This window comes from Tursiops truncatus, chromosome 13 (genome assembly GCF_011762595.2).
Source record: "Tursiops truncatus isolate mTurTru1 chromosome 13, mTurTru1.mat.Y, whole genome shotgun sequence".
Taxonomy (NCBI): Eukaryota; Metazoa; Chordata; class Mammalia; order Artiodactyla; family Delphinidae; genus Tursiops; species Tursiops truncatus.
The window spans coordinates 39,239,361-39,259,700 of record NC_047046.1 but is presented as its reverse complement, the minus strand read 5'-3'; the positions used below and the strand labels follow the sequence as shown (position 1 = coordinate 39,259,700).

The 20,340-nt window shown below is 34.5% G+C and overlaps 1 long non-coding RNA gene across 2 annotated transcripts in view; it reads left to right on the top strand.

Annotated features, from left to right (window-relative positions):
- Positions 1 to 20,340, top strand: part of LOC141276187 (uncharacterized) — a 449,573-nt gene that overhangs the window by 5,079 nt on the left and 424,154 nt on the right. For both annotated transcript variants that reach the window (XR_012325351.1, XR_012325350.1), the window contains exon 2: positions 9,708 to 9,866. This is a non-coding gene — a long non-coding RNA (uncharacterized lncRNA). The remainder of the gene's footprint in view (positions 1 to 9,707; positions 9,867 to 20,340) is intronic.

Below are 20,340 nucleotides of genomic sequence, written 5' to 3'. Positions count from 1 at the left end.
AGACTATTTAGGATAGATAGAATTCCTCTTCCCAAATCTAGTACACTTATATAAAATGACCATATGCCCTGGCTTACCAGCAACAGTTCTGGTTAATGTCTGTTCTTCTGGCTTAACTATTAACAGGGCTCCCATTTACTCTAAAAAATGTCCTGGTTTGGGTGATAAGTCAAATGGTCAGAAGCTTTAGGGAATTTGAAATATAAACTAATAAAAAAGGGAAGATTCAAATGACCTTCTCTTGTCAGGAGTATTTTCTTCTCAACTATGTACAGATCTATCTAAACTCGTTTTAAAGAATATTATGATACAGATAATGTAAGCCATAAAAGAATTGCACTTTTTGATTTATTGCTAGTACTCTGAAATTCCCATTAGTTGGGAAGTGGTTTGTTTAATACTGATAGAAAATGGGTTCAAGAAAAATTTGCGATGATAAAAATACAAAGTACTGTTCCTACTTATCTTCTCTTTTGAACCTAAAAACTGTATCATACAGGTAGAACAGGTACAGTTTTCATCTCTTCAGAAAGGTTGATAAATTAGGTGGTGTGACTAGCACTATATGTACAAACTAGTAGATAAGTTGACCCAAGACTTTAAACCCAGTCTTCTGGACATGAGTCCTGTGTCTATGATCTTATCAGTACACCATGCTATTTTTAAATAATAGAATCTCTATGAAGCTTATTCTGTGCTTTTCTGTTTTTAATTTAGAAAATGCTTTTGAGAAAATAACCAAATAACGTTTCTGAAAAATTATTAAAAATTATTACCTAAAGGCTAATTTGCAGTCCCAGTACATTTTTCTGTTTACTTCAGAAAGCTTTACATTATATGAGGTTACTATAAGGACTTTTAAATTTGATAGCAACTTAATTTGTCTTATTGAGAAGAGGAAAATAAACTGGGCTCTCTTGGTCAGGATTGGAGTGAAGCACTATTCTATGGATTAATCTCAGTTTTTTTAGACTTTTTTGCAATAATTTTATTTCTTAGTAATTATGGCACATATGGCCTTTTACTTGGTTTACGATAGATGTGGACATTTGAGAGATGAATATAAATTGACTTCTAATGGAATTAGTGAAAGTGTTTATACTAGATTCCCAGCTAGATTCTTCCATGTAGTAAGTTTAAAACTAAATAGATTGAAGAGCCTTGAATTATGTTGTAATCTCAGAAGGGACCAGATCAGGAAGTGCTCCAAAAATTGTGACCTTATTTTACAGTCAATGATGGTGTATGGCCATATTCCCAGCCTATGGTACTGTGCAAGTCCTGAGTAAGAGATGACCAGGGTTTATGCTCTGGCCCTATCTCTGGTTATCTGCATGTTTCCTAGACAAGTCTTACTTCCTCAACTGGAAAATGAGAATACTCATACTTAGTATGTCCAAAAGGGTGGTTGTAAAAATGAGGTATTATATGTGAAATTTCTTAAAGCTTGCCAGTTGGGAACAGAGTGGTAGCAGGCTTTCCAGGCAGAAGGCACGTGCAAAGGTTCTGCTGTGGGGAATCATTGTGAGCTTTGGAAAGTGCAAGTATATAGTAATGTATTTGTATAGGTTGATAGTGGGAAATCAGTAGCAGTTCCACCTGATTTTTTGAATGAATTATAATTTGTAATTATAATCCTATTAAGCAAGTAATTTAACTTCTCTGTGCCTCTGTTGTTTTATCAGTGATATGAAGGTAATAATATAAGCCTTGGGTGTTTCACAAGATTGTTAAGGATTGAATGATTATATATATGTATTCAAATAGTGTAAGAAGCTATTGTTAATAATAGATAAATTTAAGAGCTACAGCTAATCAGAGAGATCTTTCCAATTGCTAACATTATATAATTATAGTGAAATTGTTGAATTGCTATGCAAATTGTGAGAGATTTATAATTATAGAAGTGATTAAATGATAATTTGTTAAGTGCTTTTTTTTTTTTTTTTGTGGTACGCGGGCCTCTCACCGCCGTGGTCTCTCCCGTTGCGGAGCACAGGCTCCGGACGCGCAGGCTCAGCGGCCATGGCTCACGAGCCCAGGCGCTCCGCGGCATGTGGGATCCTCCTGGACCGGGGCACGAACCCGTGTCCCCTGCATCAGCAGGTGGACTCTCAATCACTGCGCCACCAGGGAAGCCCCACATCTTATTTGATTCAAATAATTAAGTTTAAATAAGTCTGGTAGTTAAATAGTCAGGTAGTTATTATATTGTTGTTACTTCCATTATATTACAAGGGATTTTAACCATTATCTAGCTGAACTGCAGAATTGTATAGAAAGGAGAAACTAATTTATTCATTTATTTCAGAAATTGGTGGTTGTAAGGAATCATTTATTTAACAGAGATTTATGATCTATTCAGCTTCAAGTCCAAGAAAGGGAGCATTGGTATCAAGCTGATTATGATCTGAGCTAATTTAGTGAAGACCTGAGTATATTTGATAAATCCTTTTGAAAATAGTATCTGCTATTATTGGGCTGTGTTCAGTAGTGTGTGTCCCCACTTTTTCTTATATCTATGCCCTCTTCAGTCCAGTTTCCCTTTTTTAGTTCATTAGCTAATTTAACCACCTTCTAAGAAAGAGTTTTTTTAAAACTCAGATAATTATTCTATTCTAACATAGTTCAAGTTAAGTGAAAAAAGGATGTGATTTTAATCAGATTTCTTTTTTATTTGTACCTGTTTCTTCCTCATTTTTCTAAGCTAAGTTTCTATCATTATGCAAATATGGTATTTACTTAATTAGAGCACATAACTGGCTATTCAGTTTTCTATTTTTAATCCACTTGACTAGAGCCTTCATCTAACATATTCTTCAGAGCCATGCTCCAGGATCACGGTATAGGTTATAATGAATTAGTTCTTGTAACCAGACCCTATTGGACATAGTCCAAGACAAACTTGTAGCTTTCAAAATTCTGTGTTTTACTATAGTGAGAAGTGTTATTTGAGGGTCCAACACAGTCAATCTATTTTTATTACAGTTTTACCAGTGTAGACTTAAACAATAAAGTCTTTGAATCAATGCTGGATATAAAAGTATTTACAGAGTATGTACTAATTGTTCATTTTGTGGCTGTTTGGCTCTTCAGAAATTGGCAGCCAAATTCAGGAAATGAAATGTAGTTTATTAGAAAATACCTTTCTCACAGAAGATCAAGTTTCTGTGCATCTCAGGTTTTGTGGGAATGGATCAAATACGTCAGACAAAAATTGGCTAAAGTTCCTTATTTCCATTTGAAATTGCTGTACTCATTTCTCAAAAAATCTATTGTAGTTGTACAGTGTATTAGTTAAAAGTATATCGTTAAACCAAGGAAAAAGTGGTTTTACGATATTTGTTCAATAATAATAATGTACTGGACTCCTCTTGGGCCCTGCTTACATCAGTCATCGCAGTGCAAACCAGATTCCTGTCAAGTAAAACCTGACACCTCACCTGACTTTCGGCTTTAACATTAGCATTAACACATGATTTGTTAGGGTATCAGAGGAACTGCTGAGAATTTAATTTACACTAGATGTGTTTAGTTTACACTTACTGGTGGAACTAGAATAACATGCCATTCATCTTAAAAAGTAAAACTGTGGGAAAAGAGACTGGTTTTATTGTGCTGGAATGGACTGAACAGCTTTTCTTCCTGAATGGACTATAGCCAGGTTCCAGTGTAGCCAGGTTCCAGGTTCCTGGTTCCTGGCCTATAGTCAGGTTCCAGTGGTTAGTTCTATATTATAGTTAAAAAGCAGTATACTTGTTCCTGAGCAACATATATTTGTTTTAAGTTTTGTCAAACAAGCACTTGGACAGTGAATAGAGCAGAAGGTAACAGCTCACGAAACTGCTATGTAGATGGTATTTATCATTCAGTACTTATTATATGATTGAAAATTGATCACAATATTAATATCTTCAGAAATGCAAATGTTCCTTTCATCTCAGACTGAATTTCATCTACTTTCAGTTAGGAGACCTCCAAATGTAGACCTGTATGGATGGTCCTCAACTTAAGATGGTTTGATCTTAGCGATCTTTCAACTTTATGATGGTGTGAAAGCCATACGCATTCAGTAGAAACCACAATTCGAATTCTGAATTTTGATCTTTTCAGGGGCTAGCAGTATGCAGCATGATGCTCTCTTGTGATACTGGGCAGGGGCAGCAAGCTGCAGCTCCCATTCAGCCATGCAATCACGAGGGTAAACAGCTGGTACACGTGAACCATTCTGTACCCAGACAGCCACTTTCAGTACAGTATTCAATAAATTACTTAAGATATTCAACACTATTATAAAGTAGGCTTTGTGTTAGATGACTTTGCACACCTGTAGGCTAATGTAGTGTTCTGAGCATATTTAAGGTAAACTCGGCTAAGTGATGGTGTGCAGTAGGTTAGGTGTATTAAATGCATTTTTGACTTATGATATTTTCAATTTACAGTGGGTTTATCGAGACATACCCCATCATAAGTTGAGGAAAATCTGTGTATGTTAAATGTAAATTTTTTCTAGAAGACCTCATCGCAGAATTCTATAATATTGCTCTGTGTCCATAAATATTGTACTGCAAGCTACAGAAAGTTATTGATATGTATTTCTTAATGTTTCAAGATTCGTTCAGAAATTCATTAGATTTAAAATATTTTCATATTGGAAGGAAGTGTTTCTCACTCCTAATCTAAATTATTGTAGAAGGGATAGGCACAGAACCTTCAAGGGAGTAGACTTACAATAGAACTTTGAAAAAAAATTTGCCACGTAAGTTATATTTTCACTTTGTCAGTAATACATAATTTCTAAGTTAATAGTTTTCTGATTACTTTTAAGACTATATGTCTTTAACACGATGAGCTATACCGTTCTCTATTTCCCAGTCAGTTTTTGATGCATAGCAAGTTTGGTCATTAGTCCTGTGTTATCCAAATTAGCTATTTATATAGAAACATTTAAAAAATATATGCCTGCTTTTCAATTATTTATAGTAATATCCACTCTGTATGTATGAAAATTAAATGCAAATTAACTACTAATTTAATGAATAGCCACATAAGGTTAAATTGCTTATGTATCTAATAGTTTTAATAAGAATGTATAATTAGTGGGCTAAATTGGTGAAGTGGTACTTTTGTCTTTAGGTATACCATCTACATACACGCTTTTCAGTTTAAGAGAAAAACAATGCATTTACCATGGATACAAATACAAATTATATTATTCACATAACGCTTATTTGTACAACAGTTAAACATCTTTCAGGAAATTAAAGTTGACTGCAAGAGCTCAATAAGATCAGCTTGTGTTAGAAGTGGATCTGTTTGTTGGTTCTAATATGAAGTCTAGCCTCTTTCCTGTTCTTTCTTCACACATTGGAAGATGTGTCAATTGACCCAGCTTTCGTTAGATAAGCTCTTAAAATGTTTTGTCACACTCTTCTGAGCTCCCTTCTGGCTGATGACATGCATTTCATGAATATCTCACGTGTGAACTTTGCTTATTGGCTCCATCTCCTAATCAATTTATCAGTCTGAGGCTAATTTAATATCTTTAGAACATGTTAAATCCTATTCTATCTTCTTACATCCAATTTTGGATTCACTCTTCCTATCATTATTTACTATCAAGGGAATGTAATATAATTTCGTATTGACCTACAGTAAATTAATTCCTAAGAGAATCTTTTGGAGGAAAAAACATACTCTAGAGCCCTGAAGAAATAATTCAATCGGTAGTAGAAAGCACAATCCTTAGAGCATATAGAAATCCTTGGCCAACTAATCTGATGTGTGAAATAATACAATAGATATAAATAGATGTAAAATGCCTTTGAAAAACTCAGATACTAGGCACAAGCAAGGTATAATTTGGACTATGTCACAATTCCTTCCTTTGGTATAGATGATTGAAATTTGAATTTTTTAAAATTAAGCCTTTTAATCACCTTGGTATATTGCTCTCAGAATACGTTTAACAAAGGCATCTTTGAAGTGATTCTTTAATTTGATTCAATTATATGGGTTTCTAATTTTTTTAATTTAATAAGATTAAAATGTTTTCCAATATTAAATCTTAATGCTTTCCAAGGTTGCTGATTTAATTTTATCTCTGACCAATAGAAAATGTATATTCTAAGTTAAGCTTTGACTTCTCTTACTCAAGCTATTTGTTGAAATTTATATATTAAAGAGGGGGGAAGAATATTGACGTGCTACACCTACTATGTTCTAGAAACTCTGCTAGGTGTTTACACAGAATATCTCATTTGATCTTGCCAACAACTCTTAGAGAATGGTATTTGTTTCCTTAATTTACAGTTGGAGAAAAGAGAACTCAGTGTTAAATAATTCCCAAGGGTAAACTAGCTTGTAGCAGAGTCAGTATTCAAACCCATCTCAGTTTGGCTCAAAAACCCATATGTTTTTCAATATACTACCTTTTCTCTTGATTGTAAAGACAAGAAACAAATGGAAGTAATTATTTTCCAGAGTCCACTTGAACTGAACTAAACTTACCAAATTTAGAAACATCCCTCTGGTAAGATTTTACCTGTAAAAAGAGAAGGGGCTTAGTAGAATTAATTTTTAGCTCTAAGAATCAGAATTGAAAATTCTGAGCCTTTGGTTCTCAAGCTTTCTATGGTCCTATTGCCTTGGAATTTCTTAAGTTAAAAACATTTAAAGCATTTTTGAGCACTTGTGCTCAAAGCACTCTATTAAGATCTCACGCTTTAAATAACAGGTTTTGTCCCCTCTAAGATGGGTTTTGAGTCCTTCGATTCTGGGCTTCATAACCTTATTGAAATTTTCATCTCAATTCTAACCAAATTTTAGAAGTACAACCTTCTTAGGCAAATCCTAAACTATATCCATATAAGAGTGATTAAAACAATACAAGAATACATACATGCTAAGAAAATAAACAGTTGAGACAGTTTAAAGCAATAATAAGTCAGAAAATGACAGCAGGATCCACAAATAATCTGGGCAAATATGAAGAAATATGAGGTACTCTTATGATTTTGATTTACAATTTTGTGATGGCACTAAGAGATTAGGTTTTGAAATGGTCGTCATCTTCATTGCCAATGGCAACCCCATAAGTTCGGCCACTATACCAAAAAAGTTTGGGGGCAATAATTATATAGATTAAAATATAAAAGCAAATAATTTCTTGGTTCAGTAAATATTCCTTAAAATAACTTATACAACACAATTTTACCTTTTTACAAATCCTTTAGAACTCACAGAACAGATTTCACGTAGTAGTCAGAAGAATCAATGTAGAGCAGTGAAACAAATATTCGTCTGGGCTGCTATCAGGAAGCTGGGATGTTTTGGTACCATCTCTACCCTTAGATTGTATAATAGTGATTTAGCTACGTTTTGGGGCTTTTCATTCAACTAAAAAGTGAGAAGTTGAATTCATTAGTTATTCTTAAAGAGTCCTTCTAGCTCAAAAATGTCATGATTCTAAGTGCTTTTGGTAGGAAACACATGAATATATTCAGGAAGGAAAGAAGTTATAGTTGTAAAGAAAGCTAGCATGGTTGACAAAAAGAGTCATTGTGTGAAACTGTTGCCAGGAATAAAGACAAAGGAATGCATCCCTAACTAGACTTAGAGAATAAAAAGATTTTTAAATGACTAGAACAATTTTTGACCTGGGCCCTCAGATAATGCAGGGCTATATAAAATACATACACACACACGTACAAACACAGACTCCTAATTTGATAGGTAAATCCATATATCCTTAATTTTCATCAAAACATCACAATGTATCAATATTTTAAAGGAATCAATATATGGAAAATACATAAAAGTCGTATTTAATAGGACTTTCATATATTTGAAACTAAAAATCCATTAAGTGAAAACTGTTGACTCCTCCCCCAAAATGTAGAGTTAGACTTGAAATTTTACCCACAAATTTTATATGAAATATATATCTAGTTCCTAAATAGCTTTCCTCAAAACCATAAACATAAAAACCACTTAATAAATAAGTTGGAATCCCAAATTAAGTTAATCTTTGAAGAGTAAGCCCTGTATTTTAAACATAGTAAGATTTAAAAATTTTAAGTTACTATATATAATATAGTTACCAGAACCACTAAAACTATACTCTATTGACATATATTTAGCCTGAAAACTAACTGAAAAGAGAAAAATTCAACTAACTAAAAATTTTGGTCCATATTCTCCAAAAATTGTCCAAATAGAGTTTATGCTGAATAAAATTAATTTTTGGTTTGCTGAATCAGCACATTCCTTTTGGAGGTTCAACATTACATAGCTTTTTAGAAATTCAGCTGAATATCAGAAGTTTTATGCAGAATTGCCTTGGAGTAGGCAAGCATCCAAAAGGTTTCCCTGCAAAAACTGAAATCTCATCTGAACATTTATTCTCACTTTTTAAAAACTCTTTATTAACATCCTGAAGAAACTCTTAAGCCTTTGAGTCTGAACGTAATGACAAAGTGAAGACTCTAAAGGGCCAATGAAAAGGATGCATCAGTCTTGCTCATATCAAGGCAAGTCATATGATGGCCTACAGATAGTCCTTGAAGGGAAAGTATTTAGTATAAATCTGTTTTAAAAAGCAATTTTTAATTCCCAGGTAAAGTTCCTGTGTCAGCTGTTATGTTAGATTGAATGCCCAGAAGGTGTGTACATTCAGTTCCTAATATTAATAACTAAGGGTATGCCAAAATAAATCTAAAGGGATTTATAACTTTCATTTTAAGTGACACAAATTACTAAAATAAATTAATTGGATCAATGAAAAAGAGAGGTAAAAGAATTATTTTAAAATATAATATAAATTAAAGGAAGATCCAAATGTTCTTTAACCTAAAAAGGTTTTCAGACCTAATAGGCATGACAAAACCTGTCTTCATTCCTTTCTATTCAGCTCAGCAAGTGCTTTTGAGCTCCAATAGTTAATCAGTTACCAGATTCCACAATCTTTGTTTTTCACACTCCTCACTTCTTGCTGTGAATTGTTCTTTTAATGTGCTGAGGATCACCAAGCAGGCCAGCACTATTTTTTTTAATGCCTTAAAAAGGCAATTATTTTATCCACAATTAGATTTGCCATATAAAATGTTACCATATAGCAACAGCCTGTAAAACATAATAGTATATTATCAAAGAAGTAGACAGCTTAAGATGCAACATTACATTAATAGGTGAAATATATTTAGCAAAATTATTCAACCCAGCTTTCTTAATGACCATAGCCATGCCCAACTTACAAAAAGTATAGCAAAAGTGATTATATATCAAATAACCTTTATCCAAACAAATCAATGAACATATATGCAAGTATTATAAAACAATATCTAACCAGCTTTATATAAAAGATATAATGCAGGTATTACCATGTTAAAAATAGATATCTTCTTAAACATCATTTCTGAACTTAAACTTCTAAAAGTGCATAGAAAATAGAGAAAGACAAAAAGTATATTAACTTACCCTTCCATTTGTTTAGAAAACTTCTGCTCTTGGCCAAAAGCAGAAGGTGTTTCACTGCTGATTTTCCCTGAAGCTATGAACTTACACAGCAAATCAGTGGGAGACACCTCTGTGGACCACGCTAGAGTTTGCTAGACACTACTGCTATGTGGAAGAGTTCTGCTGCATCTAAGCTATATAAGGCGTGCAGTGGATAACCTAATATGCCTTTCATTTAACTGGCTGGGCAGGTTTCTACCGTCTGTGGAACATGGAATCACACCAGAATATGTTGGCACAACAGGCCAGTCAGACCGGTTCTTCTTTAGATCCAGAACCCGTCCAACCAGTCTGCATCAAAGGCTAGCCCAACAAGCTGCAGCGGCTCAGCTCTGCTAAGCTTGTACCAGGTGAGTTATCCCCACCTCCCGTCAACTCCCAACAAACTGCTCAGAATGTTGTAGCCTCCAGCAAAATAATTCAGAGTTCTAGTGGGAGGGGTAGATCTGTGTCAGGTACAGCAAGCGTCCATTGTTATACACCTCTCATTGTAGATAACTTGAGAGTCTGTCATCCTCAGAGGTAGGTAATCCTTTTTTAAATGTACTCCATGGCTCTGCGGACTAAAGCCTCTAGAAAGAGATTACAATGAAGAAGAATCCATAATGCCTGACCTTTCCACTAGTCCACTTGGTCTAGCTCAGCCTTGAGGGGGTGTTGATATTCCCCACAAGGGCAGTGGCCCTGAGAGTTTGAAGGAAGCATTTCTAGAGGGAGGAAAACAAGATGTGGATTGACCAGACATTTGTCTGGGTGTGTTATCTTTCTTGTACTCAAATGATCCTCATACCATTCCAGTTTTAAAATGGGAAAAACTCCTATTTCTACATACTAGGACAACTTGGAGAGGTTTTACTTTGGATATTCAACAGTTGAACACAAATTCATGATAATTACTATATGCCAGGAACTGTGCCAGGTAAAGGGTTACAATGGTGAAAAAAGACAAATTTAGTAAGAGATGGGAGCAATGTCCAGATTCCCAGTTAAATACGTCTACTAATCATTTGGATGGAGGAAGTGAGCAACACAAGATCACATTTTGACAAAAATTGGTTTGTGTTAAGAGAGATCATATGAGATTTGTTCTTACTCTCTCATGATACACATTTAGAAACAGTCTTTTCTATCTGCTGATGGAGTGATTCTACAACTTCCCTGCTTAAGTATAACCTGAAGTTTATACTGGACCTCACCTCCAGAGATTACTGGACCTTACCTCCAGAGATTCTGATTGAGTAGGTCTGGGGTGTTATCCAAGTATTGATACTTACAGTGATCCTGCTGCAGTTGTTGCAGGGACATGGGCTCAGCCTCTGGTGCTCAGCTTCTTTTCTATTTTTGTACCTAATTAAATAGACTATATTAATCACAAGTTGCCATATTCATCTTTGTATCTCTAGTGTCTAGCACAGACACTTAGAAAGTGTTTACTAAATGCTTATTGAGGAAATATCTACTCAGGGACAACACTTGCTAGATCCCAGGGGTATCACAACTAGTAAGTGTTATATGAATCAAACTGCATTAAGTACTGTAATTAGAATAACTCAGGTAGTAGCACAGAAAAGGGAGCAAGTGTGACTGAGTATAGGAGATTACAAAGGAGATTGGTTTAGAGACTTTCCTTTTTAACCATGACCAAAGATTGCTATCTGCAGGATAACAAAAGGTTGAGGGAACAATAAAAAGAATGCCTTTGATAGAAGTAACAAAAGTTTTAGGTACCTGAGGACACCATGACCTCAACACTTAGTAATAAGGTTATTTTCTGTAGCAGGTGTCAGCAGATTTTTCCATAAAGGATCAGAGATTAAGTATTTTAGGGTTTGTGGGCCAGATTGTTTCTGTTTCAGCTATTCAACTCTAACATTGTAGCACAAAAGCAGATATAAAGAGTAGTCAATGAATGGGGTGGCTGTGTTCCAATAAAATTATATAAACAAGTGACAGCCTGGATTTAACCCCTGCTCTAGAGTGTAGCTTGTGAAAATTAGCAAGATTGCATAATTGGTTGGGAAAATAAGGTTGGAAGTCAAAAAGTCTATCTCTTCCGCAGAATCCTGCAAAACTTCAGGAATTGGAGGCATAAGGTACCTCTAAATAGTCTTTGGGTATTGGGCAGGGGTGGGGGGAATTTGAAGTAGAGGATTGGTTGAAAATATGCTTAAGCAACAGTTTGCTCCCTAGATCCCTTCCCCAGCCCAGGAGCCTGGAGACTGCCCCTCTTCAACGTTGATGAAAGACAGGTAGGACTTGTTGATTCATGCTGGGAGAGATTGTCCTAGGTTGGTTTTGGACTTGAGAATACCAGGCAGAGCTGAGGGTAAATGGTAAAGTAATGAGACTGTATTAGTTTCATAAGGCTGCTGTAACAAATTGTCAGAAATTTAGTGGTTTAAAAGGACACATATTTATTATCTTACAGATCTGGGGGTCGGAAGTCCAAAGTGGGTCTCACTGGGTTGAAATCAGCAGGGTTGACATTCTAAGATATAGAGAGTCAGCCAGGTTGAATTCTTTTCTGGAAGCTCTAGGGGAGAATCTTCTGGTCTTTCCCAGCTTCTAAAGGCTGCCTGTGTTTTTGGCTCATGGCCCCTTCCTATCTTCAAAGCCAGCAATGGCCAGTCAACTCTTTCTTACATTGCATCATTCTGACATTGCTTCTGCTGCCTTCCTCTTTCATATTTAAATCCAGTTGTATAATCCAGAATAATCTCCCCATTTTAAGGTCAACTGATTATCAACCTTAATTTTATCTGCAATCTTAATTCTCCTCTACTATGTAACAGAACATATTCACAGGTTCCCAGGATTAGGATGTGGACATCTTTGAGAGACCATTATTCTGCCTACCACAGAGATTAGGTCAGAGTTTCCAAATTGAATAGTGAGATGGCCAGATCCATTCAGCCGCATGGCTTCTGAATGCTGATAACCAGGTTCATACTCCTCACTCTGAAAGCAGAAAACTGGAGAATTTCTCTCCAAGAAACTCTCAAGACTCTCATCACCCTAAGACAGTGGTTATTAACTAGGGATGATTTTGCCCCTAGGGGCCATTTGGCAATATCTGGAGAAATTTTTTATTGTAAACAACTGGGGAAAGTAGAAGAGAGTTGTGCTACTGGCATCTTTTGGATAAGGGCCAGGGATGCTACTAAACATCTTACAATGCGCAGGAAAGCACATCCTCTACCTCCCTCACTGCTTCCCTACATAATTTTCTGATCCAAAATGTCAGTAGTGCCAAAGATGAGAAACCCTACTCTAATGTTAAGCCTACCAGTCAATATCACCCTAATATAAATAAATAAGTCCCACCTAGGCACACAGAGTTGCAAATCAGTATTTTTATGCCTCATTCTAAGATACAGAGAGTATCTAACATGAAAGAGACAAAAAGAAACTAGTAGATAAAAAGAACTTACAGAAAATAGTGTAGGGAACATAATAATAATAATTTAAAATATCCACTATAAGAATTTCTTCAAAGAAACAAGAGAAGATACTGAATACATGAAACAGGAACAGAAGTCTATCTAAAAGTGGAACTTTTGGAGAATAAAAAAGAGATATTGGAAAGTAAAAATATGGTGGCAGGCAGAAATAAAGCCAACAGGAGTTGGAAGATAAAATTGAGGAAATCTACCAGGAAGTAAAATTAAGAAAGTACTGAAGGATGTGTTACAAAATAAGAATAAATTGAAAAAGATGAAATATGGAATCCAGAAGTAGCTTCATTTCTTCTCTTTGCTTAAAGTTCAACATGGCCACCAGTCCCAAGACCACAGCACTCTATAGGGTCACTGCACACTAGTAAGTTATTGAAGACTCTGTGATTTTTACTTCAAATTCATATTGCCTATGATTGAGGGAAGAAAAGGGAAGTGGGGCAGAGGGGGAGAGAGAGAGAGAGAGAAGAGGAGAGAAAGAGATGTGAATATGATTAGTTTTTGGTTTTAGATTTAAATTTAAAAGATTTTCTTAAATGCAAGTATTCACTTTACCCTTTACCAAGGGTTAATGTTCACAGATCATAAAATGAGGAAGGCAGTCAAACTGGTACAAGTACAAACGTGCACCTGCAGAAAAAGTTTGCATAAACATTCATATCTGCCAATATTCATAAGTAAAGGTTTGCAACATACTATCCAACAGCTAGTAAAACCTGATTACAATGAAGTTAAGAGCATGTTTTACCTGAATAAACCCAAATCAGGAAAACCTGATTTTGAGCTTGCCTCAATTGTCCTTAGAGTATGGAAACATGGATTAGTTATTTATTTAACATCCTGAGCCTCAATTGCTTCATTTATTAAATGAGGGAGTGTGATTGGATATATTCTAAATATCTATTCAGCTCAACACTTTTATTCGAAAGTTCTTTTGGGCAAGTGAACAATTCAAAAAAATATGGGAGCAAAAGCAAGATAGACCAATCAAGGAGACATTTTACAGAAGAGAAATTTTAAAATGCAAGTTAATTTTTGGTTGTATATTCTCCAAAAGTTGACACTGAAATATGGATTCACATTCAAGTGATTTATTAGAAATATGCTCTGATATGAAACTAGTTAGGGAGTGAGGAAGGAAGGACCAGAAAGGAGAATAAGAAAAGCAAGGGTATGATTTCAGCTCAACCTGGTGCCAGGGAGCTCTAGACCATAAATTACAAAGAAAGAATTTATCCCACCTAGAGGCAAAGGAAAAGGCTTTCATACTCCTGAACCAGTCACTGCCTACTGGCTGCTCCAGGGATTTGTAAACTTCCAGGCACTTTCAGCTCTCCATGAGAAGTGGTTCTAGTAACCTGAGAACGTTCCTTTGAAGAAGGTTGTAGGTGCTATAACATTAAGAGTGAAGCATTAATATTCCTGCTTCCAGCCAAGATGAAGATATAGGAATCAGATTTATCCTACCACCTAAAAAAGCAACAAGGGTAAAATGTATAAAACAATGATTTTCAAGACATTGTGCATCAGTCAACAAAGAACAGTTATCTCTAGAGAGAGAGTAAACAAACAAGGTGAGTCCCACAATCACTTCAGCTTACTGCCAGGAGAGAGTATCCAAGCCATGGAGAAGAGAGGGATTCCTCAGGTAGAGTTTAGTGGTCTTATGGAGATTGTCAGATTGGATAAAAATGCAAAACCCAACTGTGTACTCCCCTCAATAAACATATTTTTAGATATAAAGATGCAGATAGGTTAAAAGTAAAAGGATCAAAAAAATATGCCATGCTAATACTAATCAAAAGACATCTGGAGTATATTAATCAGACAAAATAGGTTTTAGATCAGAGAATATTACTAAGGACAAAAAGGGTGATTTCAAAATGATAAAGGGGTGAATTCATCAAGGAAACCTAATAATCCTACACATTTATGCATCTAATCATGTAAATAAAAAATATGTGAAGCAAAGGCTGATAGAACAGAAAGGATAACAGAACAAATCAATAATTATATTTAGTAGCTGTATTTGGAGATTTCAACAGCCCTTACTCAAAAATTGATACATAAATAGACAGGAAATCAGTAAGTGTAGAAGACAACACTATCAATAATCTTGATTTAATTGACATTTGTAGATCCCTCAGCCTAAAAACAACTGAATGCACATGTTTCTTCAAATGTACCTGGAACATTTACCAAGTTAGACCATGTTCTGTGTTCTAAAATGTCTCAAATTTAAATAGATTCAAGTCATACAAAGTATGTTTTTGAGCTCAGGAGAATTAAATTAGAAGTCAATACAAGAATAATGTGTGGAAAATCTCCAAATATTTGTAAACTAAGTAACACACTCTTAAATAACTCATGGGTCAATGATGAAATAAAATGGGAAATTAGGAAGTATTTTGAGATAAATGGTAATAAAAACACAACATACTAAAATTTGTGAGGTAAAATATATAGTTAAATTCAGAATGCTCTAATGTTGTAATGGTGGTAGGTAACTCATTTATAAATATAGTAAGAAGGTTAAAAGATAAAAGTATTAAAAATAACTATAATTATTTGTTAATGGATACACAAGGTAAAAAGATGTAAATTGTGATATCAAAAACAAAATGTTGGCTGGGGGGGGAGAATAAAAATGTAGAGCTTTAGTATGTGTTTGAAGTTAAGTTGTTATCAGCTTAAAACAGACTGTTTTAACTATGAGATGTTTTATGTAAGCCTCATGGTGACCGCAAAGCAAAAAACCTATGGTAGACACACAAAAGAGAAAGAGAAAAGAATCTAAGCATACTACTACAGAAAATCACAGAGGAAGAGAGGGAACAAAGGAATTACAAAATATTCAGAATACAATGAACAAAATGGCAATAGTGAGTCCATACTTATCAATAATTACTTTAAATGTAAATGGACTCAATTATCCAATCAGAAGACGTAAATTAGCTGAATAAATTAAAAAACATGTCCCAACTAACTAATGCTGCCTACAAAGAGACTCACCTCAGCTTTAAGGGCACACATAGACTGAAAGTGAAGGAATGGGAAAAGATATTCTACGCAAATGGAAACCAAAATAAAGCAGAGGTTGCCATATTTATCTCAAACAAAACAGGCTTTCAGTCACTATAATAAGAGACAAAGATGGTCATTATATAATGATAGAAGTGTCAGTTTATTAAAAAGTTATAACAATTGTAAATATTTATGTACCCAACATAAATATATAAATACCTAAATATATAAAGCAAATATTAACAGATTTGTAGGGAGAAATACACAGCAGTACAGTAATATTAGGGGAGTTTATGCATGTTGTCAATTAATTTAATACAAAGGAACTGAGAATGTACAGTGGGGAAAGGGCAGTCTCTTCAATAAATGGTGCTTGGAAAACTAGACAGCCACATGCAAAAGAGTGGAACTGTACCAACTGTATAACACTATACAAAAAACTCAACTCAAAATGGATTAAAGGCTCGAATGTAAGACCTGAAACTATAAAACTACCAGAGGAAAACATAGGTGGTAAGCAGCTTAACATTGGTCTTGGTGATGTTTTTTGCATTCGACATCAAAATCAAAGGCAACAAAAGCAAAAATAAACAAGTGGGACCACAGCAAACTAAAAAGCTGTAAACTGTACTGTATATATGAAAGTTGCTAAGAGAGTAGATCTTAAAAGTTCTCATGAAAAGAAAAATGAGTAACTATGTGTGGTTATGGATGTTAACTAGACTTATTGTGGTGATGATTTTGCAATATATACATATATCAAATCATTATGTTGTACATGTGAAACGAATAAAATATTATATGTCAAGTATAGCTCAATTAAAAAACAAACTCAGTGAGGTCAGGGCCTATGTCTGCCTGTTCTCCAATGTACTTCCAACACCTAGCATAAGGTCTTCCTGGCATAAAGTCAGCATTCAATAAATGTATATTGCATGAATTCAACCAAATTCTATTTGACTTGGTGACCTGAGCAAATTTGTTCTTTTCTCTAAGCATTAGCTTCTGTATCTGTAAAATAAGGGCTTTGGGCTAGATACTCTCCGAGGTCCTTTTTGGTTCTGACATTTCATGGTTTACTTTCCTTAAACTTTAATCCCACTCCCAGTAACATTCTCACTCATTTGGGAAAAAAAATGTAGAGGACTTCAGTACCCCACTTTCAACAATGGATAGAACATCCAGACAGAAAATCAACAATGAAATGTTGGTCTTATACTACACGTTTGATCAGATGAACCTAATGGACATATATAGCACATTGCACTCACATTAGACCAGGTGGACCTAACAGACATACAGGGCATTCCATCCAGCAGCAAAATACACATTCTTGTCAAGTGCACATGGGATATTCTCCAGGATAGATCACATACAGGTCACAAAACAAACTTTAGCAAATGTAAGAAGACTGAAACCATACCAAGTATCTTTTCTGACCGCAATGGTATGAAACTAGATCTCAGTAACAGGAGGAAAACTAGACAATTCACAAATGTGTGGAAATTTAATAACACACTCCTGAAAAACCAATGGCTCAAAGAATAAAAGAGAAATTTAAAAAGTCATGAAACAAATGAAAATGGAAACACAGCATACCAAAACTTACAGGTTGTAGCAAAAGCAGTTCTAAGGGGGAAGTTTATAGTGATAAACACCTATATTATGGGAAAAGATCTCAAATAAACAACCTAACTTTACATATTAAGGAATGAGGAAAAGAAGGACAAAGTAAGCCCAAAGTTAACAAAGAAAGAAAATAACAAATATCAGAGCAGAAATAAATAAAATAGAAACTAAAAAGGCAATATAAAAGATCAGTGAAGCTAAGAGCTGGTTTTTTCGAAAGATAAGAAATTGACAAACCTTTAGCTAAACTAAGAAAGAACACTAAAATAAATAAAATCAGAAATGAAAAAGGAAACATTAAAATTGATAACAGAAATACTAAGGATTATTAAGAAACTACTATGAACAATTATACACCAACAAAGCAGATGACCTAGAATATATGGTTATTCCTAGAAACGTACACCTATCGAGACTGAATCACAGGGACTTCCCTGGTGGCTCGGTGGTGATCCCAATGCAGGGGCCCTGGGTTCAATCCCTGGTCAGGAAACTAGATCCCACATGCATGTCACAACTAAGAGTTCACATGCCACAACTAAGGAGCCCGAGTGCCGCAACTAAGGAGCCCACGAGCCACAACTAAGGAGTCTGCCTGCCACAACTAAGACTCGGTGCAACGAAATAAATAAATATTTTAAAAAAAGATAAATAAAAAAGATCATATATTTTTTTTAAAAAAAAAAGACTGAATCACGAAGAAATAGAAAATCTGAACAGGCCAGTTACTTATTGAATCAGTAATAAAAAACCTCCCAACAAATAAAAGCCCAGGATCAGATGGCTTCACCTGTGAATTCCAACAAACACTGAAAGAAAAATTTATACCAGTCCTCCAATTCTCCTAAAAAATTGAAGAGGAGGGAATACTTCCAAACTCATCGTATAAGGCTAGCATTGTCTTGGTACCAAAGCCAGAAAAGACACTACAAGAAAAGAAAATTACAGGCCAATATCCTTGATGAGTATAGATGCAAAATTCATCAACAAAATATTAGCAAATCGAATTCAACAGTACATGAAAAGAATTATACATCATGATCAAGTGAGATTTATTCCTGAAATGTAAGGATGTTTCAACATATGCAAATCAATAGATGTGATACACCACATTAAACAAAATGAAGGATATAAATCATATCATCATCTCAGTAGATATCTAAAAAGCATTTGACAAAATTCAACATCCTTTCATTGTAAAAACTCTCATCTAATTGAGTATAGAAGGAGCGTACCTCAATATAATAAAGGCCATATATGACAAGCCCACAGCTAACATCATACTCAACAGTGAAAAGCTAAAAGATAGTCTTCTAAGATCAGGAATAAGACAAGGATGCCCACTCTTGTCACTTTCATTCAACATAGTAATTGAAGTCCTAGCCAGAGCACAAGGCAAGAAAAAGAAATAAAAGGCATGAAAATAAGAAAGGAAGAAGTAAAATTGTCTTTATATGCAGATGATATATAGAAAACCCTAAAGACTCCACCAAAAAAAAAACAAAAAACAAAAAAAGAACTGTTAGGACTAAAAAATTTATTTAGTAAATTATCAGGATACAAAATTAACATACAAAAATCAGTTGAGTTTCTATACACTAACAACAAACTAATGGAAAGAGAAATTAAAAAAACAATCCCATTTACAATTGCATCAAAAAGAATAAAATACTCAGGAATAAATTTAACCAAGGAGAACAAAGATCTGTACACTGAAAATATAAAATATTGATGAAAAAAATTGAAGAAGACACAAATAAATGGAAAGATATTCCATGTTCCTGGATTGGAAGAATTGATATTGTTAAAATGTACATACTCCCCAAAGTGATCTACAGATTTAATGCAATCCCTATCAAAATTCCAGCAGCATTTGTCACAGCAATGGGACAATCCTAAAATTTGTGTAGAATCACAAAATACCCCAAGTAGTCAATGCAATCTTGAGAAAGAAGAACAAAGCTATAGGCATCATGAGCCCTGATTTCAAACTATATTACAAAGCTACAGTAGTCAAAGCAGTATGATATTGGCATAAAAATAAACACATAGGGAAAAAAAAGACAAAAAAAAAAAACAGACACATAGATCAATGGGACAGAATAGACAAATGGGATATTATTCAGCCATGAGAAAGAAGGAAATTCTGCCATTTGCAACAACATGGGTAAATCTGGAAGGCAGTATGAGTATGCTAAGTGAAATAAGCCAAAGACAAATACTGCATGATGTCACTTTAAAAAAATTTGAACACATAGGAAAAGAGGGTAGAATGGTGGTTGCCAGGAACTTGGGGGTTGGGGAAATAGGAAAGGCTGGTAAAAGGGTACAAACTTTCAGTTATAAGATGAATAAAGTCTGAAGACATAAGAAAATATAACATGGTGACTATAGCGATAATACTGTACTGTATAATTGAAATTTGCTGAAAAAGGTGAAACTGGAGTGTTCTCACCAAAAATTAAAAAATAAATAAAAAGGTAAATATATGCGGTGATGGATGTGTTAATTAACTTGATGGTGGGAATCCATTTACAATGTATATATATATGTATCAAATTATCACCTCAATTTAGCTGAAAAAAGGTCATTGATATATCCACGGTCATCTAGGTTTTTCTTATGTTATCATCTAAGGATTTTATAGTTTTACATTTAACATTTAGGTCTATGACTCATTTTGTGTTACTTTTTGTGAAGAGTGTAAGGTATGTGA